We start from the raw sequence: 25,677 nt of genomic DNA on the forward strand, positions 1-25,677 counted from the left end.
TACTCAATTTCAAGATTAGGTATTATGACAAAGGAGTTTCAAGGGAAGGTGACAAGGGAGAGCATCAGAGCCATTACCTACCAATGACCCAGAGGTTTGCACACAGATATCCCCCTTTTCCAGGTGTTCAGTTCGCTGTGGTCCAAAGCCTACTTTGATGTGATTCTGCTGTGTGGCCTTGACTCTGACTTTTGAGAAAACAATTAAGTTCTCAGGGAGAGCTGTGGAGGTGCCTGACACAAGGGCCTGAGGCTGTCACAGCTGACCCTGTTTCAGCTGAGGCAGTGAGAGCTACAGGTCCCTACAGCACTGCAACAACCATAAGGACATACGAGTTAAAAAAGTGATGTGAACAGAGAAAATCTCAGAAGAAAAAAAAAAATCAAGGAATTGTAGATGGTGACTACAAAGACACTTCTGAAAGCAGCGAGCATGGACCCCTCCCCACTGTCATGACGACTCAGACAACAAAATTGCATCACACCCCTTTTGAAGGGTGGCAACGTGTAGCCTAACAGCTCAGTAACTTCGGCCCTCAGTCATGTCTGTTATATGCAACATTTTATTTATTCTCACAAGCTGTGCAGAATTTCTCTGTACATGACAAAAAATGCCCAGAAAAAGGATTCCAAGGTGATAGCACCAGTATGAAGGAAGTCACGCAAGCAAAAACTCCTAACTCTAAAAGCAGCAAAGAGTTCTGTTTAAATGTTTTGATGGTGCAGAGTAAACTTGTAATATTCATGTAAGCAAGGGTTAAAAGGCAAGAATTTGGAGTAGAATGTTAAGGTTACTCCTCTTTTCCCCAGTTTTACCCAGCATGAGTTATTAACCTGGTCCTTGAGAATTAACATCCCAAAGTAACCTTGACAAAACTGCATTGTAGTATTTGAGCTGGCAAAAATAGCGAGAACACAACGCAACGTAGAGGTCTAGAAAAATGCAGAGATAATCAATTCAGCCACATGATTTTTCCAGGTTAAATCAAATCAGCAGTCAGTTCATAGCACAGAGTACAGTAGCAATATCCAACAGTGTAGAGCTGTTTCAGCTCCAATTGTGTATTCTCTGCACATCCACCTGTACAGAAGTCATTAGACATTTTGGTGCATAAAGAAATCAGGATTAGGTTTCCTACAAACTCCTTAGGAGCAAGAGTAATTAAAATGTATGACTTCACAGTCTGGCCATGCAGACAGCTGATCCAAAGACTCACACTGCAATCAGAAACTTTTTGTTCAACCTCTGAACAAATTAATCTTGCCAATTCCTCTGTATCTCTGCAACAGCAATAACATATTTAGGGAATCAAAAATTGTACTGGATCCAAAAGCCATTATTTGCCCATTTCTTCATGTTTTAAATCCATGTTTAAACTAAGTTCACATACATATATATCCAGAAATTTCTCACTCGTCTGTTAACAGTTAGCCATAAACACTACAGGTACATGATTTATTACACAAAGACATGAGAACAAAAGGCAGAATAAATAAACCAAAGACTTGAACCTTTTAGGATCTCTATTTCATTCTACACTGAGCTTTATCTAAATTACTCCTATGCTACCTAAGCCAGATTAATTGCCAGATATCCAAGAATATCTTTCTCATTGGCAGAGCAATCTTTGCACCTTCTGTGGCAAAACACTGGGGAGCAATATTGTTCAAACATCAGCTGAGAAGAGCCTGAGCACCTCACATGCAATTACTTATCACTGCTTCCTTACTAGACATGGCAGTATGTCTGAATAAAGCCTTGCATTTCATCCTGGAAAAGAGGAAGACCAGGACTGTCATGAAATTCATAGCATTGTTATGGTGACTGACCCCATTTGCCTGTGGTGCAGGACTTGTTATACTACACATGCTTTGTGTACACATCACTCCTCAAATGCTTCTAATTCCAGTGTTGCTCCAGCAGCACACATGCACTGGCAAAACAAAGCCTTAAGAGCGAAACTAAAAGCTCTCTGAACTACACAAAGGAAACACTTTCAAACAACATCAGTAAAGACAAGACATTTCACAGTAGGTGAAGGTTTGATTCTTTGCATGTCGTTTTTTTCTAATGGGTCAGAATCTTTTTTTATCATTTAAATAATAATAACAATAATGCCATTCTGGTCTTTTATTTATGTACTACTCATTCAGTAATTTGTCTGCATTTCTAATATGCCCAGATTACCTACACTTTCTCCTTATACTTTGACATAAAACATACCTTCAACAGTCACTACCTTTGTGAATTAAAAGCAAGTCTCTGCTTGGGACAATCTGTTCCCTGAATTGCAGATTTGTGTTTTAGTTTTTATTAACATATTGCATTCTGACTGGTGTTATATAGCAAGCATCTGAATTCCAACAGAATATCAATGCCAAATCACAAGACAGACAGAAGAGAGCAAGGGAAACCTGAGCTTTCATCTTATATAAGGCAGAGAATAAAAACAAAGCAGCCTCTCAGAAATACTGCTGTGACAGAGAAGAAATATAAGTGCAGATGCATATCTTTATATCACACACACTTCATGATATGTCGTCATACATGTTCAAACAAGATACAAGCTGAAGACCCAAGCATTAGCAACAACTATAAGAACAGTGCCACCGATTCAGATGGATTCCTTTTCTATCACTGCTAAAAACTGCAAAGGACTGAAGAAAAAGAAAAAACCTCCAACCCCCTCCCCCCCCCTCCTAAAACAAAACCACATCCCAAAAAAGCCAGCCAGGCAGAATAACACAAACCAAAGTAGCAGCACAACATTATTTGTTGTCTGAGGTTAGAGAATTCATTAATTTTTTTAATTATTATTATTTTAAATACTGGGTTTGTTTGTTTGTTTGCTGTGGGTTTTTTTAGTAGTTTCTTTATCTTAAGATTTTCAATTGCCTACATTTAGTGCATTTTAAATAGAAAGGGGAATGCTGGTTTAAATCATAGCTGAAAGCTAAACGCTGAAATAAGTGTGCACCTTTCTTTACCAAACAGGTATTGGATTGTTATACTTTTTGTTATATTTGGTTACAGTAAAAGGAATGTTAATGTCAGCAACAGATTACAATAGGCTAAGTCCTCACATAGATGGAAATATCTAGAACTTGGCTGATAATTACTTTGAGGTTTTGGCTGAGGACAGTCCCACAGTGTTACAGACGTACCTGAAATTGCTTATTGTTACATCAGCTGTGGGATCTGCTTTATTTTCCTCAGCTTGACCTGAAACTGGCTTTACTGCTAATGGAGATAGGAGTAAATCCATTATCAGCACTGCTGAAAGAATTTCAATAGCTGCTGTTTTCCACTAAATCTCCAACGAATTTTCTATGATAGGGTTGAAAGTGGCATATTCCAGTTTCCACTGGAGCAAATCAATTTCAGTACTAGCTGACTTAACTCCAAAAGGAATTTCTGAGAATCATCACTCAGTGTATTTTTAGTATGCTGCCCCAATATTTTTCACTGTTGCTTTGTACTTTGCAATATCCTGGTACTAAAATCTCTGCAGTCCATCAGATTTGCCCTCATCATTTATGTTTTCTCTCTGCTCTGTTACATTTAGATACAGTTTGAAGATCCTGGATGCCCCAGACTCAATGGAAAAATGAGAATATTGATAGGATGCAGGAATAGGAATCGCAGAATGAGATTTAGAACCTGAATCTGCAGAGTATCAACCTTAATTTTCTGATTGCAGGAAAGGAAAACCTGGCAGGATTTTCAGCACTGCCAAAAGGGCAGCACTCAGTTCTAGGAATGGGGAAAGATGCTGGGGGAGATGCTATGAGGCTAATAACGACTGGAGTCCTCTGGGAAGTATGGGCTTCCAAAGCCAAGCCTAAGCAAACCTAGAAGGAAGAGTTATCCCCAGAGACACTACCAAAAATAACTCATAAATACATCATTTATTCCCAAAAGCTGCCCACAGCCACAGGGAACAGAACTTTCTGGTGGCAACTTTTAATGACTAAAGTGACAGCAAAGCAAAAAAAAAAACACCTGGTTTTATCATATAGCTTTGTCTAGGTCTCACTTTTAAAATGTTTATGAAAAAGAAACATGTCATAAATAGCAGTGTTCTATAAAGCTGCACCTCTTGACAATTTCACGTGACAGGAAACATAGCTGTAATGTTTTACTAGTACAGTTACGATTGACTTTCCCAAAGGTTTTCTTTCCTTAGTGGAAACTGCTCAAGCATCATTGTTCCCGTTTGGGCCACGAGCTCACCTGGTTCTGCAGAACAGAATCGACTCTTAGCCCTTTTCATAGAATCACAGAATCAGCCAGGGTTGGAAGGGCCCACTAGGATCATCTACTTCCAACCCCCCTGCCGTGGGCAGGACACCACACACTAGATCAGGCTGGCTACAGCCTCGTCCAGCCTGGCCTTAAACACCTCCAGGGATGGGGCTTCCACCACCTCCCTGGGCAACCCATTCCAAGCTCTCACCACTCTCATGCTGAAGAGCCTCTTCGTAGAACCCTAAAAAGTCCCTCCCCAGCTTTCTTGTAGACCCCCTCAAGGCAATGAAAAGTCACAGTTGGGTCACCTCAGAGCCCTCTCCTCTCCAAGGCGAGGAGCGAGAATGAGGATACCACACTCAAAGTTTTAAAGAGAAAGTCTACTTACCAGAGCATGCACACAGAAAGCAAGCAGGTGGAATAAGCACAAGACTCACCCGGCCCAAACTGGCCTTCTAGAATCTTCCGCCCCTTTCACCTTCAGTCAGCCTAAGGTAGGCTGAAGCCACACGGCCTGCCGCAGCCGGGCCTGTGTGGGGGAGGGCCGCACAGGCCCAAACAGGCCTCTTCACAGGCCTCTGCTTGCCTGGCCATGCTTTCCCGCCAAACATGTTTCTCTGTCTAAACCAGGGGAAGACACATTAATCCCAGGGGGCTGGGAGAGCCAATGGCGCCTTGGCCTGTATCAGGAACAGGGTGGCCAGTAGGACAAGAGAGGTTAGTCTGCCCCTGTACTCAGCACTGCTCAGGCCACAGCTTGAGAACAGAGGCCTGGAGCACAGCCCTGTGAGGAGAGGCTGAGGGAGCTGGGGGTGTTTAGTCTGGAGGAGGCTCCAGTGGGACCTCATTGCTGTCTACAACTACCTGAAGGGAGGCTGTAGCCAGGTGGGGTTGGTCTCTTCTGCCAGGCAACGAGCAACAGAACAAGGGGACACAGTCTCAAGTTGTGCCAGGGGAGGTCTAGGCTGGATGTTAGGAGGAAGTTGTTGTCAGAGAGAGTGATTGGCATTGGAATGGGCTGCCCAGGGAGGTGGTGGAGTCACCGTCCCTGGAGGTGTTCAAGCCTGAATGAGGCACTTAGTGCCACGGTGAGGTTGATTGCACAGGGCTGGGTGCTAGGTTGGACTGGATGATCTTGGAGGTCTCTTCCAAGCTGGCTGATTCTATGATTCTCCATTGCCAGCCTGCACCCATCCCTTAGATTCACCACTCCCTCTGTGATTCCTCTCCCTCCCCAAGCATTTCTATACAATCCCTTAATAAACAGTGCAGCCAGCCAAAGCTTGCTGCAAAACTGCAGACCTTCTCAGCTTGAGCTCTAATGCATATTTACCCAAAGAGCAAATTGCTGGGTTATACCACTTCCACCAACATACATCCAACAAATTCCTGAGGGACATCTATCCACCTGGCCTTTTAAAACCTTTAGTGGCAGAAGATTCCACAACCTTGCCACTTGAGTCATTTTAGAGTTCAGCTACCTTTGTCATTTCTAAGTTTATAACCTGGTTTATTTTCTGCAAACTGACTGTTATATATCCAACATCCCACATATGGAAACCAGTTCTTATCAGATTCATTTATTGTTCAACTATATCTGGAAATTCATTAATCTCCCTTCCTGACACCTTCTCTGAAATGAACAATTCCATTTCTTCTTATGATTCTTTACAGACATGTTGGATATAGTGATTGTTATTTTGTGTCATGCTTAAATGGTCCATACCTTGTAGAAATACATGCTGAAGCTGGACACAGTACTCCAGCCATACTTGTATTAAGGCTGTCAAAAGCAGAACAAATTATGGAGCTTTACACACAAATGCCTGACCCTGTACCTCCACATGCAGTAGAACGATTGATAATATGCATTTGCCAATGACAACAGAAAGGTTTTTCCTGTGAACTGTGGGAGTGATGCAAACTTAACCTTAAAATCATACATTCCTGCCTTACAGCCCTGGAGCCTTGACATGTGTGAATTTTTACCCAGTCAAGGTGTCAGTGCTGCAGGGTTCCAGAGGAGTTTGGAATTAACATGCACTAAGCCTGTGACAGAGCTGTAATTTTTTGAAGCTAAACACACAGTTACATGCTTTCCTAAATAAGGCACCTTGTATTTAACACAACAATAACTAGGGAAAAGTCTCTACAGCCACAGCTAATGTTGCTGCTAGGAGCAACTGACACAACTGAAGGCTGTGTTAGCATGCAGGGAGACCTGGGCAGGGGGAAATTCATTAAATACAACAAAGGCAAGTGTATCTAGGAAACCACAACCCCATGGATCAGTATGGGTTGAGGAGTGACCTGTTGGAGAGCATTAGGGAAAGGAACCTGGGGGACAGAAGGCTGGCCACAAGCCAGCAATGTGCCCTTGTGGCCAAGAAGGCAAATGGCATCCCGGGGTGTATTAGAAGGGCTGTAGTTAGGCAGAGGAAGGTTCTTCTCTGCCTCTTCTCTACCCTGATAAGGCCACATCTGGAATATTGTGTCCAGTTCTGGGTCCCTCAGTTAAAAAAGGGCCTGAAGGAATTGCTTGAAAGAGTCCAGTGCACAAGAATGATGAAGATAGTGGAGCATCTCCCTTGTGAAAAAAGGCTGAGGGAGCAGAGTCTCTTCAGCTTGGAAAAGAGGAGGCTGAGGGATAACCTTGTTCATGTTTATAAAGACGTGGAGGGTGAATGTTAGGAGGACAAAGCCAGGCTCTGCTCAATGATTTTCAGCAACAGAACAAGGAGCAAAGGATGCAAGCTGGAGCATGGGAGGTTCCATGTGCACATAAACAAAAACTTTTCATCTGTGAGGGTGACAGAGCACTGAAACAGGCTGCTCAGAGAGATTCTAATGTCTGGTGAAGGAGACTCCAAAAACTTGCCTAGATATGTTCCTGCATGACCTGTTCTAGGTGGTCCTGCTCCAGCACATGAGTTGGACTAGATGAAATTTTGAGGTCCCTTCCAACCTCTAACATTCTGTGATTTTATGCTAGTGGTCTGATACTAAGTATATGTAAAGAGCAATTCAGTATTTTCATCTCAGCAGTATTTGGTGACACATGAAATACAAATACTTTTAAAACCTTATTGTCATGGCTCCTCTCAGCAGATGCTACATACCTCACCTAATATGAAAAATCCTGATTTTGAACTTCACTTCCACTTCCCTTCAGTACAGTAGTTGGTCCTAGTGCTACTCAATAGCTTTGAAGTCAAAGACAAGTCCTGGATAACCTTTGTCACTGGGGAGTGCAATTTAGCTGTCTCAGCAAAAATCCTGAGATGCAGTTTCATTTGTCTTTCATTCAAATCCTCAAGATTACTACGGTAACAGTTTTCTGTCCCCTCTGTTTCAAGCTAGGACATCACACTGATACTTGAGCTCTAATTTTGTTCTGCCTATAGTGTAATTTTCTTTCATTAAGGTCACGTGCAGATGAGCTATAAATTATGTTTTTAAACTGTAACTACTTTTGAGGATAGGTTTACTGTCTGTAGGGTTATAATGTATATCTCATTTTCTGAATCTGTGCCCACGCTGCAGATTTTCATCATGTCTGAACATGGATTTGAGGAACAGGATAACTTGATGCAAGCCTGAATACTGTGGTCAGCACAAAGCATTTGCATCACAATTACAATAATTTTTTTGTGGTTTATACAAATTATCTTTTTCTCTTGTGTTGAGCACAATGAAACCACTCCATAATTCCATTTCGGTTTTACTTTATTCACAATATCTGCTATGTTTTGCTTTAAGTGTGGTAATAGGTAATCTCAGGAAAAGGCCAGCTTTTAGATCAAAACACTACCCATACTATCCTAATCCAGCTGCTCTCCGTAGGTCACATCACCCTTATGGCTCACAGCAGCTGAACAATGAATCCGGCCTCGGATGTCTGTGGTGTTGAGCAAGTGTCTTTCCACAGGTATCTAGGGGTGGTTCCAAAAGGCCCTAATCAAACTAGGTAAGATGTAGCACATACTAGTCTTAGTCTATGACCTAGACAGGCAAGACTCATGGGGCAAGGCTAAATTGTATGATGTTTTACAAGCCAAGTGCCAGGTCCTCCACCTGGGTCATAACAATCACATGGCAAACTACAGACCTGAGGATGTGTGGTTGGAAAGCTGAGAGGGAGCTGGGGGATCTGGTTGACAGACAATTAATTATGAGTCAGCAGTGTGCCCTGCTGGCCAAGAAAAACAGTGGCATCCTGGCTTGTATTAGAAACACTGTGGGCAGTAGGAGCAAGGAAGTGATCATCCCCCTCTACTCAGAACTGGTGAGGTCACACCTTGAGTTCTGTGTTCAGTTCTGGGCTCCATACTACAGGAAGGACACTGAGGGTCTGGAGTATGTTCAGAGGAGAAAAACGAGGCTGGAGAAGCACCCAGAGCACCTGGCCTGTGAGGAGGGGCTGAAGGAGCTGGGGTTATCCATTCTGGAGAAGAGGAAGCAGAGGGAAGTTCTCGATGCTCTCTACAACTGCCAGAAGTTGGAGCAAGAAGGGGGCAGACTCTTCTACTTGGTGACAAGTGACAGGACTAGAGGAAGTAGTTACACACTGCACCAGGGGAGGTTCAGGCTGGATGCTAGGAAATATTTCTTCACAGAGAAGATTACCAAAGACAGGAACAGTCTGCCCAGGACAGTGGCGGGGACACTGTCCCTGGAGGTGTTTAAGCAGGATATGGACCTGGCACCTAGGAACATGGTTTAGTATGGACCTTTCAATGCTGGGTCAAAGGTTGGACTGGATGATCTTTGAGGTCTCTTCCAACTGGTTGGACTGAAGTTCAAAAAGTTAACTTGGCATATATCTTGTTACTGAGAAACTCAAAAAAAAGCAGCTGTGGCCACCAGTTCTTTCCTTTGTGTTGAATTATGTATTGTCTCTGTAGGGTCAGAAACTGTATTAGAAACAGTAGAATCATAGAACCCTTCAGGTTGGAAAGACCATCCAGTTCCAAGCCCCTACCTCTCACTAGAACAGGCCACTCAAGGCCTTACCCAACCTGGCCTTGAACACCTCCAGAGAGGGAGTAGCCACAACCTCCCTGGGCAACCTGTTCCAGTGTCTCATCACCCTTACTGTGAAGAACCCTTTCTTAAAATCTACTTTGAATCTCCCCTCTTCCAGTTTAAACCCATTACCCCATGTCCTGTCATTACAAGACCTTCTCAATAGTCCCTCCCCAGCCTTCCTGTAGGCCCCTTTCAGATACTGGAAGGCTGCTACAAGGTCTCCTTGAAGCCTTCTCTTCTCCAGGCTGAAGAGTTCCAACTCTCATAGCAGAGGTGCTCCAGCCTTCTGATCATCCTCGTGGCTCTCCTCTGGATGTGCTCCAACAGTTTGATGTCCTTCTTGTGTTGGAGGCTCTAGAACTGCACACAGTACTCCAGGTGGGGTCTGATGAGAGCAGAGTAAAGGGAAAGAATCCCCTCCCTTGCCCTACTGGCCATGCTTCTCTTGATGCAGCCCAGGACAAGGCTGGCTGTCTGGGCTGCATGTGCATGCTGCCAGCTCATGTTGAGTTTTTTATCAACACAAATGAAAATAAGACTTCCCTTTAGTACTTTAAAAATCAGAGTGATGTGCTGGAGTTCTGTGTCTCCAAACAGTAAGAACAAAATGTTCTCACTCATAACCTCAATCTATTCAACATTCTTTTAAATAGGTCCTCAGGCTGGTCAGAATTGGTGAGAGGAAAAATGAAATATGAGATTTATTTTTAATTTCAAATGTTCCTAACAATCCTATGAAGTATGAGGCAGAAAAATCTTTAAAAGTGCTTTAAAAATATCAGTGAGGATTTCCTGTGTAGCTTCAAAGAAAATGCAAGAAAGTATAAGAAGCCAAATAAAAGCTGATGTGTACTGCACTGTAAATGCAGTAAGCATTTTAAATTTCATGTAATTAAATGTTCCAGGAAAAGATGAAAGGAAAAAAACTAAAAGAAGTTGAAGTTCAAAAGAATACAAACCAGAACTAATAGAGCTGATTGCTCTACAAAAATCCTAAGCTACCTGAAAAAACAAAACCCAACTGCTCTGCTTTAATAAATATGAAAGTCTGGTGCAGCTACACTTCCTCACTACATGAACTGAAACTTTCCAGACAGTGAGAGGAGATGTTTTCACTTCCCACATCAACATTAAATGATTTCTCTTAAAAAAACAAGTAATCAAATATTAGTATGGGAAGGCTCTTCCACAAGAGGATTCTTATTCAACACAATGTTGGAAATTCATAGCACATAGCTATGAAATGTGTAGACAATATATACACAAAGGGAAAGACTTGCTGTAGGATACCAAGAAAAAAATAATCATCTCCAGGCATAATAAGATCTTTTAGATTTAAGTAACTAAAGCTACCATACTATGCAACTTTTAAATTAGTAAACATTACAGGCTGAGTGCAGCCTGATCTAGTTGGAGGTGCCCCTGCTCACAAAATAACCTTTGAGGGTCCCTTCCAACCCAGTGCAATCTGTGAATATGTGAAAGTTCAGAAACACTGATCCTGAGGGCATTCCATCTTTCCTTTCAACACAAGTGCTGCTCTGTTCCTCGGTTTCAGCCTTTCCTATTACCTCAGCAATCTTTATGCACAACTGAGCTGCAGAGCTCTCAGGTTGATATGCACAAGTAAAGCATTACAGTATAATATTAACCACAATGTAATATAGAGCTGCACAAGAACTAATACTGTGACATGGATACTGTTGGAATGCATTCATAACATGATGTTGCCTCATGATACTGATGAAGAAAGAAGAAAAACCATCAACAGCCTTTGCATGAAAGGCAAATACAAAAATAATGAATATTTTGGAACTGTTTCTGTGGCAAAACAAACCTTTGGATTTAGACATTTTTGTAAGCAGTATATAAAAACCTTAATTTGCTCTTTCATTTTTAACACAATCCATGTAGCTTCTTTCACTGATGGCTGCTGGGTCAAAACTTCTTGTTTTCCATATAGAAAATTAATTACCAAAATCTCATTAATTTCATGGAGACTGAGATTGGCAGCATTCTGTGTCTACCATTAAATGATCTTCTTCAAAGCCTTTTTACTTGGCTGATCTATTGAAAAATACATGCAATAGTGCAAAGCTCTTTTAAGAGACAGACCAGATACAGCAAATTCATCATCAAGAAAGCAGTTTGTTGTTTGTTGTTTTTTTTTTTTCATGGAATTGCTGCAGAGAAAATTGATAAAGGGTAAAAAAAATCCAACGTGGAAGAAAAATATCCTGACACTTATTTTTGAAAGGAGCAGAATGGAAAGCAAATCAGAAAGTAAAATAGTGTCATTGATTGGCATTCCAAAAAAATCTACCAGAAGACTGATGGGAATAGTAATATTAAATGTAGTGATTCTATAGAAATGTCTGAATATTATACACTGCAACATAAGCCATGGAGAGGCGAGAGTGCACGAGCTCACTAAGTGCTGAGTTGAGATAAAGTGGAAGGTTGGAATGACCTTAGAGAATGGTGTAACAAATACAAACAAATGTAAAGCTGGAGCCTGTGGTTTTCACCTATCTCTGCTGACTTAGATTGCTTAGCCACGATGTATGTGTTGCTGAGAGAATATGATGAATGGCTACGCTAACTAGTATGTAATTTCTAATGCAAGTACATGTAACCAATTACAGTTTAATACAATTTGTAGCCTGCTGATGAAAGGTATAAAAACACATGTTTGGAATGCAATAAATGGATTGGAATTGCTTGCAGCAAGCTTCTTCCCATCTCTTCTGATGCCTATGGCATTGTAGCCCGTGGCAAAGACAAGAAAGTGAAAGAGCAATAAGAAACAATATAAATTCTGTCTACTATATATTTACTACCAAATAACCATCTTATGTAAAAATATCTGAGCAACATAGCATGCCAAGTTATTTTGCTCAGAGTAATTGTTCAGTCACTTACAAGACACTTCATTTGGCAATAGCAACATCATCTGTCTCTCTGGCAAGTATCTTCCCTGGAAATCTCATCTTGAGGACTCACATGCATCAAAAAACTCCCTTGCTCTATTTCCTTTGTCCTCCTTCGGTGTTATGTCTGGAAGGAATATACCATCTACTGAGCATCAGAGCAGGGCAGTGATAAAGGTGAGGGAAATCGGGTGAGAGAGAGACAAAAAAGTCTCCTGAGGAACAGGATGGAGAGAGTAGGATCATCAGGTGACAAAAAGCAGAATCTAATTATCCCTCACTAATTATGGGACCCTTGCTGTGGCAGGGGCAATCTACCATGGTCAGCAGCCAATGCTACTTCTCTCTCAAACAGGTGTGCCATTGTCCAAGGGCTACTAAACATTTCTTTAGTTTTAATACATTTGGTTCAATATCTTCATAAATGACCTGGATGAGGGAATGGAGTTTGCTGATGATACAAAGCTGAGGAGTGGTGGCTGATACACTATCAGACTGTGCTGCCATCCAAAGATAAAGACTTTGGAGTTGTAGTGGACAGTAAGTTCTCTGTGAAACAGCACAATGACATCCTGAGGTACATCAAAAGTGTCCAGGAGGTTCTCCTCCTCCCTCTCTGCTCTGCCCTGGTGAGACCATAACTGAAATATTCTGCCAAAATTTGGACTCACCAGATCAAGAAAGAGAGTGATCTACTGGGGAGGGTCCAGTGGAGAGTTATGAGGATGACTGGGGGACCTGAACACCTCTCCGATGAAGAAAGAGAACTGGAGCATTTAGTCTTGAGAAGGCTGACATTTATGAATACCTGAAGAGTTGGTGTGAGGACAGGGGGTGACAGTCTCTTTTTGGTGGTGCCCAGTGATATGCCATGGAACAACAGGTACAAGGTGGAACACAGGAAATTTCACCTCAACATAAGGAGAAACTACATTATGGTGAGAGGGGCAGAGCTCCAAAGATTTTCAAAACTCACCTGGATGCATTTCTGGGTAGCCTGCACTAGGTGATCTCTTTGGCTGGGGGAGGTGGGGGGTGGACTCAATCTCTGGAGGTCCTTTCCAACTCCAACATTCTATGATTCTGTGATTCCAGCTCATCAAACCCCGGTTTTTCAAGGCTACAAGTGACAGCTTTGTACCATTTCCAAGAAGAGGAATTGCTCCATTAAGAGGAAAAGATATACTACGAATTCAGGTTAATAAATTTCTTAATACTAGACCACACTAAAGTATATGAAACAGCCATAGAATAGATAATCAGAAATGACAAGTTTTGAAGCAGCACAGCTGCATTCACTCTGACAGCTTCATCTACTTTGTAATCATAGAATCCACCAGGTTGGAAGAGACCTCCAAAATCAGCCAGTTCAAACTGGTACCCAGCCCTGTCCAATCAACTAGACCATGGCACTAAGTGCCTCATCCAGTCTTTTCTTCAACACCTCCAGGAACGGCAATTCCACCACCTCCCTGGGCAGCCCATTCCAATGCCAATCACTCTCTCTGGGAAGAACTTCCTCCTAACATCCAGCCTATACTTCCCCCAGCACAACTTGACCTGGGTTAGATAACTAACATGGTTCGGTCACTTTAAAGTAAGGTAAATCTGCCACAAGATGGTCATCTTCCATGGCTCACCCACTAGTAATGCTGAAGACTGCAGTCAGTGTCAGGAAGAAAGAGTGAAAGCTAAGTTAGACATAAGTCACCCAGGAATGATGTTGCATGGGTTTTTGTAAGCTGTAAGTGCCGGTGGAAATAGCAACCTTTATTTTTTCAAGCTTACAGTCTCACACAAAATGTTTCTGTGTTCTCAGCAAGCTATTAGAGATAAAGGACTCATTTAAAATGAATGCACGTATTCCCATGAGCCCATTGTGGAAACCTTCAAGTATCTCTAGATCTTCAAGTACCCTGAAGTTATCAAAAGAGCTGATCTAGTCTACCTCATGTTCATTGTGCCCAGAGGGTATTTCTACAGCACTAACCAGAGCAGAGTACTTTTCCACATAGCCAGCATCTCTGTGCAGTTTATTTGAAACTTCTGAAAAGAATAAGGGTTGAGACTCAAAGTATGCTTATTGAATTATAATTTATGAGCAACGCATTACCCAGGTGTTTTGGGCAAGATAGTGAAAGAGTGAATCAGGAAATATGACACACTGCTTTCCATTAACCCCCTGGCACTCGCAATTTGAAGCTCCCCTTACTAAAGGCTAATCCATTTTGCCGTAGTGCTTTAGCATTTTAAAACCTCAGCTCCTCGTGTCAAAATATTTACGTGCATTTAGATATTAGAAAGGCAGGTAGCAGGTTTTGATCCCCTTACTACTTTGCACATTGTCATACCCTATCCAAACAAGCAGCGGCACAAAACATACCCACTGAAAAATACAGCTCTTCAGTCTGTAAGAATGAACTATTTCAACCTCTATTTTCAGACAAATGCTTTTGTCCAGTCTCCAGAACTCTGTAACCAGTAATAAGCTCTCACAACAAAGCTGAAGTTTAATACATCTAGGCTCTAGCTAACACTAATAATGATGCTATTTGTGAAAAGTGGGTTTTCATTGTTGTTTCGAAAGATTCAGTCACAGCAGGAGCAGCCTACCTATTCTTCAGTGCTGAAACTGGAATAGGAAACATTTTGCTATGATGTTTTGCAACATATGCTCTTTTCCTGGATGAAATCTAAGTGCTGTAAAGAAATTAAACAATCTGGTAGGAAAATGTCTATTAGTCCATTCTGTTCAGCAGGTCTTCTATTTCCATAACAGATTATTCTGAGAGAAACAAAGATAAGAGTTTGAGTATCGTTTGAATCTTATATCCATTTACTCCTTAATGATCAGAATAAGGGGGCCCTACTGTTGCTACCATTAGGAAAATAAAGACAATCTTTCAAAAAACATCCTCCATAATTTAGAGTAAAATTACCCTTGCTTCCAAAGTATCCTCACTCTTTCCCATGCAAGCAGGAAGCAGATAAGCATCTGGAACTGATGTACATTTTCTCTAGAGCAGTTAGCTTAGCAACCTATGCTGTGATGATGTTCATTTGTTTCCCTTGGATTGGATATTTTGACATTTCTCATTTAAGCTTTAGAAAAATCTCATAGCACTGAAAATACCCCAGTTAATGTGGATGACAATCACTTGCTTAGGATGGGGATGTTCTTATGATGAGTTTATACTGGAGCCTACAGAAATGACATTAATTATTAGAAAATTGAAGTGTCATTGTAGTCACTGATGTAGAGAGCAGATGCTGCCTTCAAGTGACTGCACTCAGACACAAAAAAGAGCTTAGTGGTATTTGTCTGTTTTCCCTTGGAAAAGTGTCCTATGTTTAATGCTGTAAACTCCCTTCTGTCAGTTAACATCTGTGTGACTTCCAGGTAGAGCAGAGAGAAACAGGAACTTCTGATTGTCTACATAAAGCATATCACTTTCAAGCTCACTTTTGCCAGAAGGAATACTACACTGGTATCAACCACTAAGTATACTGCATGTATCATTATCTAACTGCCTGTCCTGCAAAATATCATAGAATGGGTTGAGTCGGAAGAGATCTTAAAGAACGTCTAGTCCCAACCTGTCACCTCCCACGAGACCAGGTTGTCAAAAGCCTCATTAAACCTAGTCCCAAACACTAAACTCTTTCTGAGAAGCATTTAAAAGCTTGCATATTTATTGTCAGCTTTCTTAAACACTACACAATTCAAATGAAATTTTGGACAAGCATGCACTTCTCATTTCTGTTTTCTTCTGGGGTTTATATCACACACTGGCACTGCTAAAGATAAACACTGCATAGCAACTTGGATCTTCAAGGTGCATTTTCTTCACTTGGTCTTTCTCAATACATTTGCACAACAGCATACAAAGAATGGAAAATTAAATACAGCCAATTGTCTGACTACAGGTAACTTCTCTGCCAAGAGAACACAGGGAAAATAGCTCATTTTCATATCTTCAGCTCTGTCCTCTGAGGACAGAGCTAGGAGTCTGCCTACTAGAAACCCCATATCAAGATTCCTAACACCTGCTCTATGACACAGAGAGCACATCTAATGCTCCAAACACAAATTTTAAACATGCTACCAAGTTTTCATAGTGTACTTTGGAGTTTCAAAGCCAAATGAACTTAATGAGAACAGAGAGGACAACTGGGAAAAGTGGAAAGCATCAGAGAATAAAATTACTGATGATGACACGTAGTGAAAAAGGTCTCTGAAACATTTATGACAGACCAGAATAAAGAGCATGCACAAATAGTGCATATGCAGACACACACACACATATATACACTATTACACCTAGACATACGAGCCAATGTAATCATGAGTACAATGTTACAAACCCCCAAAATAAAATGCAATATATCATCTATATCTACTAACAAATAAGTTGCTTCTGTGGGTATATGTTGTGGTCTCATATATTCAATTAAGACAATCAGGAGAGAGTAATATATCTAGTAAACACCCAAGGAAAATAAAGACAGGCCAAATGTAATTACTCAGGCTAGAATTCACTTTTTTTTTCTTTACACAGAGTAGAAGTGCATATGCAAAAGTTAGATACTGTGCTAGAAGTAGTTCTTTAAGACATTTAAATTCAAGAGTAGCACTGGGAAATCAGTAGAATATTAAGAGAAGATTTCCCAACTAGACAATTTTCATAGAAGTCTAGAAATTATTTTTATTTGATCACTGACTGGATTTGAACGTATAGTTCTGAGTCTATACCAGAGTAGGAACTTGGCTCCTTTAAATAAATGAGTAGTCTATCGCTAAAGATATAAACCTCTTAAACCTCCAGTGTAAAATAGTGTCCCCTGTCATGAGTCAAGTGGTTAAAAAACCCCAAACATATGAATGCATGGCTTTACTTGCAAGTTTGAGGGTTTAAAATGTTTAAACTCTGACTGCTTTTTTAGCTCTTCTCTTGTTTCACTCTTACCCTTGAATATGAACACGAAGGTAAGCACAAGTGCCAAGAGAGCACCTGAGAGATTCACGATGGCCAATGTATAAGCCAAATTTTCTACACAGAACTTCCAGTCCATGGAGTTTTTCTCCAAAAGAAACAGCTTGCATCCTGCCAGTGGACAACCTCAGCATTAGCTTTGGAAAAAAAATCTTGTAACTGCTTTCTTAAAAAATAGAATCTTGCTTTCACAAAGACAGGAAACAAAAAATAGATCAGTGGAAGACATTTTTCTTCTCTTGTGCCTGGATTTTGCAAGTATGCAGAGAACGGAAATTTTCCTCTGTGTTCAAAATGGTCACCAGAAACTGTCAGGGATTCTGATCCTCCATCACCTTCTGGAATTAGTTCTAAAATCAAACCTAGAATTCAAGATCTCTCTGCAGTGGGTGACATCCATCATTAACTAAAGCTGTTTTAACCCCTCAGATGTATTGAAAAATACATGATGATATTTTCTTGACTAATATAAACCCACTTAACCAAATAATTATAAGAGTATTTCAGTAGTTTTGTTTTAAAGTAACAAAAATTAAAGAAAAAACATGAGAGTTCTGGTCCATTTTCAAAGGAACTTAGTTTATATCATTTCACTGAACTGCCTTACCCCTTTTTCCTGGCTGTATTTTCAGCTTTTAATCATGCATCTGTACATTTGTGCATAGGTGTATATATATATATGTCAATTAAATATAAATTAATCCTTTTAAAACCACTGGAAATAAAAAAAGGTCCATTTGCAAGCATTTAACTGTAGCTAGTCTAAATCCTTATTAGCCAATCTTATTTTCCTCCAGCCCTTTGCAAAATTAGCTATAGTCAGAAAAGAAATAATTGCAAGCTTGATCTAATCCTCCCTCTATTTTATTGCAGTGCTTTTACCCACATTAAGCATCTGTTTTGTTCCTTAGTGCATATAACATCCCATTAATATAAATCCCTTAGAATAAGGCCTCTAGTGCTAGCATTTATGAAGAGGTCTCATGTAAGCAATTTCTTTTTCCCTTCTCTGACTCTTACCATTAAGCTACCACTTATTTCACCAGCAAACAACCTTTATTTCCCAAACCAAAGAACAAACAAACCCCCTTAATTTATATCCTGCTTAAGTAAAATGTTTGGGACAATATGTGATATGGTAGGGATATGGCATATCTCATTAAGAAGTTATTAAACCTTAATTTCTTGCTAAGAAAAAATCTTTTCTGGAGGCAGAGCTAAGCAGCAGTGGGGTTTGGGGGATTTTTTTTTAAGTATATAGTACTGGCATCAATTGCAAAACAAATGCATAGGTGATAAAGACTGATAAGTTTAGCATTATAATAGTTTCTTTTTTCTTCCATTAAACCTTTTTTTTTATTCCAAGAAATCAAGAATTTCTTACAAACTTTCTCCCAGTGGTGTTTAGTCAGAAACTTCACAGAAGAAAACTACAGAATGTATCACAACCAGTTAGCTTCTCTGTAAGAGTACTACAGAAATGTTGGAATCACACTGACTTGGAACACCTTTGCAAGGTCTACACTTCATCAGACAATGTTTAATTGCAGACTTCCTTGGAAAATTGTTGTCTTTGTTTCAGAGTTGCCATAAATGAGCTCAGGTTTACAGCTGAGGCATAAAACATTCACTTTTGGAACACTAGAAGTAGCTTGGCCAGACCTGAGTGTTCTCTTCAGAAACTCTCCTTTCATTGATTTCTCACTGATTTGTGTGACTGTAAAGGACTCTGACTTATTCAGTTCTGGGGGAAAAATACTGTATTGAAGTCACCAAAATATGTGCTTGAAACGTGGAGGCACATCTGCAGCGACACAAACCAAACTAGTGCAGCACAACAGCTTCCCAGGCAATCAGAAGCACAGTCCTGATATTGCTGGCTCTAAGGCCCCTGCAGCTCTTGAAGCAAGGCAAAGCGGAAGGAATTAATAGACAGGGTCCAAATGACTTGGGAATGCACAAAGAGGTTGGCAGAGGGACAAATCAGGCTAAAAGTGTGGAATTTTGGTTTAGAGAGATAGAACAAACCAAGGGTCTCACTTGCTAGAAAATGAGGCACTGTTCCATTGAGTTTACTACCTATACAACCAAGACAGAAAAACAAATAGAAAGAGTAGCCAAGGAGTGAGCAAAAAGAACAGCAGGACTCATCAGAGACTATAGCTTTTGCAAGCACTTACTCAAAGCTCAGTTTACCAAACACATCATCTCTCTGATGAAAGCATGTTAACAGACATCAGCTGCCAGACTGCTGTTTAGCAGTAAGCTTGTAATTACTTTTAATGTTTTCCACCTTTATCAAAGAATTCAAACCAAATTCTCCTTGTCCAAAAAAATGTAATACCCACTTTGGCAACAGTCCATTTAGCTTGCTTGCTCCATGTATCAACTTTGCTTCAGTATAGTTAAAATTTAGATTTTCCTGCCTTCTTTTTATTCTTTTAGGATATTGCTTTTTCTCCACTTCATTTCTAGTAGTTTTAAGTTCTGCCATTTCTTTGGAAACAATGAGAAAGAGATAATTCCTCTACCAATGCATGCTTCAGCAACTTCAAAGGTCAAAGCCAAATCAAAACCAGAAGAACTTCTAAGTACAGTAAGACTACTGTAAGAGACCCAAGAAATACCATGATGGCTTCAAATGGAAACGAAGAGCATTCCTGTACTTAATTGCTACTGGATTTCACCTTAGTTGCAGGTCAAATTGCTGGAGTTATTCAACAAAGAAGAGGTGTGGGACTCTACATCCTGCTGTAAATACAGTATGGAACTTTTCCCCATTAATATTTTCTTAAATTCCTTGTGAATACAGCAGCTACCTAAATTAAGTCTATTTTGCAGTACAGTGTAGCTCCTTGTAAGTCCAGCCAAGCTGACTCTACAGGCTTTGCACTAGTACAGATAATCCCAGCCCATGCCCAGCCATGGTGCAACGCTAATGTAACCATATCAGTCTCAGAACTGAGTTACACAGCGCAAGGAAATATTGCAACACATTAAACTCTCTCTCAGATAGCTTTGCATGGCACTGTGGTTTATTCATGCGTATTCTACGATGTCCCCAGCTCAGGTAACAGAACCTCAAGATACAGATTTGCTCTTAGCACCCTATCATATTCTGGAAATGTCTGTACGTAAGGACAGATGCTGTTTGCTCTCCTCACAATTTGATATCACTTACAAGCATACATAATCTCTTTGAAGAATCACTCTTTTCAGTGTACTTTTGGTGTTTAGTACATAACCCATTCCATGCACTCTTCATCAGCCAGAAATAATTCTGTCAAAGTCCTTGGATCTAGCACAGTGGGGGTCTTAGGTCTGATTGTTAGCTCAGGTGCTCTCACCATACATAACAGACTACAAGAGTCTACAGATACACTGAGCTGGAATGTCAGATTGTCTTTGAAAATTGAAAGCACAACTAAACTTTCTGAAGTTAGGGGTTTGGAGGAAAACTGCATTCTTAGTCAAACACCTAGCATACACTTTTGTTAACTGTTGATTCTGAAATTTAAAACTCAGTCATTCAAAAGCAAAGAGGAATCACATTTTTAAAGGCAAAGGACCAGAGCTTATCATAAAAGCAAAGTGTGGTGGCAGAGAGCAACTCACATGGAAAACAAGTTCAAATTTTTCAATTCAAACCACATTAAGAATAGAAAGAAGACATAAAATTTCAAATGTGATGTTGATTTAACCTGGCAGCATCCTTTAATCTAAAGAAATCACATAGCATTTTAAGACAGCAATGTAAATTCCACAGCATGCAATCCACATGACAGCTTCCCTAAGAGATAACCAGCTGACATCTGAGTAACAGCTACTCCCATGTTTAAACACTGAATAAGGATATATGCCTGTGCTGCCTACTGTCATGCAGCATGTACATCCTCAGGCCAGCCATAAATACACAAGCGTGGGTGCCAAAAGCTGCCAAGCAGCCTCAAAGCAAGATAAATTGAATCACATACTGTTCAATTCTACTGCAGCTATGGGAGTACAAACAAGTTCTCTTACAGCTAGCCTCACCTGCCTTAGCATATGTGAAACAGGTACATGTTATTCCCATACACATAAACATTTGCTTGCTCAAGTAAGACGTTCCTTTTCAAGTGTTTGTAAGAGTGAAATTCGTAGTCCTTTTCAAAACAGGCAAAGGGAACATTGGCTATTTCAGTACTTGAAGATGAACAGAACATGGGCTTGAGAAGTCTAGACTTGATCACTGTCATCTCATGTCAACATTTTGACATGAAAGACTGTTTTACTTGGATTTATCTAACACACTTCAAATATTCATGCAAAACTTAAGACCATCATTTCATTTCCAAACATCAGATCAAAATTAAGCCATTGGGGTTTACATTTCTTGTTGAAACAATCTGTATTTTCATTAGATTTGGCATATTTCTACAAGACTTCCAGTTTCAGCAAAATACTTCCGTGCAGTGGAATTTTTTTAGCATGCAAATTCGACCAAACATCTACAGCAATAGCAACAAGACCACCTCTGCTCTGAGGATCCACTAATGTGATTTGCTATTAAATGGCTCCACCTTTGAATTAGATTTTGTCAATAGCTCAGGTCATTATAAGGCCTTTCCACTTCTGATAATTAGTCAGCCAATGTTACATAGAGAAAAATGTATGAAATTCATTCTGCTCATAACTTAATCGCAAGCTTATTCTGCCTAGAATAATAAAAGGAGTTAAGGCTAGAGAATAACTCTTATAAGGAGCAGCTGAGGAAACTGGAATTGTTTAATCTGGAGAGAGGAAAACTGAAGGGAGACCTCACTGCTCTCCAGAACTCCAAGAAAGGAGGTTGTAGTAAGGTGACGGTCAGGCTCTACTCCCTAGTATCAGAAGTGTCTTGAATTTGTGCTAGGAGATGCCTAGGATGGACATTAGGAAAAAGTACTTTACTGCAAGAGTGGTCAGGCACTGAAAGAGACTGGCCAGGAAGGTGGAGTCACCGTCCACAGAGATGTTCAAGAGACATGTGGATGTGGCCCTTCACTACATGGTTTAATGGCCACAGTGGCATTACAGCAAAGATCTTAAATGTCTCATCCAGCCAAGACAATTCTATGATTCTACTATTCTATGATTCAGTATGAATGCTGAGGACCTCAATCTAAATATGCTTGCAAACACCACTGCCTTCTGAAATACCATTTAACTAGAGAATATAATGATGACTAATAGGTATGAAAGAGAAATCTCACTGCTTCGTTTTCTGACTGCAGAACACACAGGAAAAGGAGGAATGTGGCGGATATATTAACATTCAGAAAACCACTTGGGGATGTAATTGGTACTTACTGAATCAATTAGTATCAAGTAATCAAGTGTCAGTGAATATATCTAATTTACTGTTGCCACTTTAAGTGGCCAAACTCTTTGTTCTTCTCAGTAAAAGTGTACAAACAACAGCAGGCAAACACTCTGGTGTTTAGGATACTGTTGCCTCGAAATGGTTCATTACTTGACAAAGTTTTGTCTGTATGAAGTCTGTTGGCAGTCAACAAATGTCCACGTAGAGTTTCAGCTTGTCTTAGCTCTTAAATTGCTTTTTTCTGTTACCAGCCATATATGCACTCTTCAAGCAGATGTTCAGTTTTGCTTTGAACATGGACTTGGCACAGCTGGCTATGAAGTTTAAAGCAGAAGCTGCTCCACTCAGGTTGGAAATTGCCCACTTTCCAAGGGGCACAATTTGGTCTACAAATGCACAGGTGTGAGCATCTATATATAACAGAACTTCAGAAGTTGTTTTGCTGATCTCCTGAAAAAGGACTGAATTTTACTTCATAAAACACCAATTCTGTGGAGTCACCAGCCTCCAAACTAGCAGACATGAGCATCTTTTGTGGCAGGAATGCTGTGGACAGTGTGTCATAGAACCAACCAGGTTGGAAGAGAACTCCAAGATCAGCCAGGCCAATCTAGAACCCAGCCCTATCCAGTCAACTAGACCATGGCACTAAGTGCCTCATCCAGGCTTTTCCTGAAGACTTCCAGGGATGGCAACCCCACCACCTCCCTGGGCACCCCATTCCAATGGCAAATCACTCGCTCTGTGAAGAACTTCCTCCCAACATCCAACCTATACCTACCCCAGAACAACTTGAGGTTGTGTCCCCTCATTCTATTGCTGCTTGCCTGGCAGAAGAGACCAAACCTCACCATTTTCAGGACTCTATTAGGTAAACAAGGTCTAAAAGCTTCAAAAGCAGTTCACATGAAAGATATCTATTCCTCCATTTGCTCATTCAAGCAAAAAAATTCCTTGCAGGTTTAGTAATCTGACAGGAATTGAAAAATTTACTTTTAATATATTTTTTTAAAGCCTCAAGTGTCTTTCATATAGGAGTTAAGTGATGGTTACAGATGTCTTACATGAATTGAAACACTGGTTTTGCCTTCTTCAGCCACACAAAGTACAAAACTTGTAAAGGAGAATACTAGAGAACAGGAGGGTTACTTCTGTTTCTGAAGCTGAACATCAGATACTGGGAAGCATAGGTAATTCCCACAGTTAGCATGTAGGGGCAGCAAGTAATTACTGCACATTGCTCAGAGAGGACAGATGCAGATTGCATCTGTGAAAGGCTTTCTCATCTGCAGGTAGCACTACCTGAATATAAACCACAGATAGGGTCCCGAAAACAGACACCAAAAACTCAGAATACTGCTTTCCTGGGAGGCAGCACAACAGTACACATGCCTCTCTCCTTCTTCTTGTTCTTCTGAGTCCCATCTGACCCTTCACAGTACAAGGACAAGCGTCAGGGAAGGGACACAGCTGCCAGCGACACTGGTTAATGATTTCACAATCTGCAGGAGACTTTAGAAACAGTTCCAGGCTTCAGATGTTTTGAACTGTTGGTTTTTAGCTTCTAAGCATTAAATATCTTAATGATTTGGAAGCACAGGCTTAAATTGTGTCTTCCTTTCTCTTTCAAGTCTCTTAGCCACAAATATTTAATTCTTTCCTGGACTCAGGCATCTGTGAAATGTGGCAATTGCAATTTATCATGATGGTAAGCTTCACAAGATAGTCATTTGAAGAAATTCTAAACTGTGAAGAACTATAATATCCTGGCATCTTCAACTATGTCTTTTGAAGCATTTCTATTCAGACAAGACTTATTGTAGAAGAGTCTGGCCTTGTATTTTAACTAAGGATTGAAGTTCTCCCTGGAAAGGTAGCACACCTTACTCTTCGAGTTCTTTCTCTGGCCACCCTAGAGCTCTCCACAGTTTGGGCAGAAGCAGTAAAATCTGTTCTTTCGAGTTATTCATACCTCTTAAAAAGTAATAAGGATGGTCTATGCTTAAGGGAACCACAGAATAGAAGTAGATTATATTTAGTCTGAAATCATTCATCTACCACAGGCATTCTGGGCAATTAAGTGTCTGCTTATTGGGAGCACTGCCAAAAGAAGAGATTCAATTAAATGAATTGCAATGACTCCTAATAACAGTTAACTGGCCCACCTAATCCATTTAGAGAGCACAGCTGGTCTTGCCTGCTCATGGTTCACTCATACAGCATTTACTAAGATAAATGGCCTGCAGTGAAATGCCTTTCTTTTTTCTTTTCTTCTGCTGGGTTATTGCTGAATTCTGACCACTGAATGAGTAAATATAACTTGGACTGGTGGCATCTTTTGATATTTCACTTCCTCCACTTTCATCTTCTATTGATAGACAGTTTGGGGGAAAAGAAAAGTGGAGGAACAGAATAAAATCAGTAGCTGTAAAAACTGAGTAGTCTATTTCAAGAAACACGTGTCAGAACTGAATGAATAGTCCCTAAGGGGACAGGGAATCTTTCACCACATTATATGAAGTGGCATCAACCAGTTCCTAAAATGTGCTGAGGGGGCATCACGGTGTGCTGAGAGTGCATCATGGTTTAACCCAGCAGGCAGCTAAATAGCACAAAGACTTTCACTCACTACCCTTAGTGGGACATGAGAGAAGTGGAAATAAGATAAAACTCAGAGGCCGAAGTAAACACCGTTTAGCAGGACAGAAAAATTAAGGGGAAATTATAATAGTGGTCAAAGCATATACAAAGCAGTGATGCACAATGCAACTGTTCACCACTCACTGCCTGATGCCCAGACAGTCCAGCCAACGCCTCCAGTTTAATTGTGCAATATGACAATGTTATGACCTATCCTCTTGGCAAGTATAGGTCAGCTCTGCTGGCTGTGTCCCCTCTCAGCTTCTCTACACTCTTGGTCTGCTTCCTGCGGCAGGGCAGTAAGAGAAGCTGAAAAGACTTGACTGAGTAAGCACCACTCAGCAACCAAAACATCCCTGTGTTAACAAAAGTATTCCCATCCTAAACCCAAAACAGCACTGGACCAGGTATTGGGAAGAAAATTAACTCTGTCCCACCTATACCCAGGACAGAGTAGCTGATTTGATCAGTTTGTCTTCGTTTCATACATATGAAC

At 40.6% G+C, this 25,677-nt stretch overlaps 1 long non-coding RNA gene across 3 annotated transcripts in view; it reads right to left on the reverse strand.

Annotated features, from left to right (window-relative positions):
* LOC135181094 (uncharacterized) overlaps positions 1-25,677 on the reverse strand; it is a 78,556-nt gene that overhangs the window by 12,794 nt on the left and 40,085 nt on the right. For 2 of the 3 annotated variants that reach the window (XR_010304720.1, XR_010304718.1), the window contains one exon: positions 12,089-12,333. This is a non-coding gene — a long non-coding RNA (uncharacterized LOC135181094). Of the gene's footprint in view, positions 1-12,088; positions 12,334-25,677 lie in introns of those variants that run through there. The other variant, XR_010304719.1, reaches the window with a different exon arrangement.

Source organism: Pogoniulus pusillus, chromosome 14, assembly GCF_015220805.1.
Source record: "Pogoniulus pusillus isolate bPogPus1 chromosome 14, bPogPus1.pri, whole genome shotgun sequence".
NCBI lineage: Eukaryota > Metazoa > Chordata > Aves > Piciformes > Lybiidae > Pogoniulus > Pogoniulus pusillus.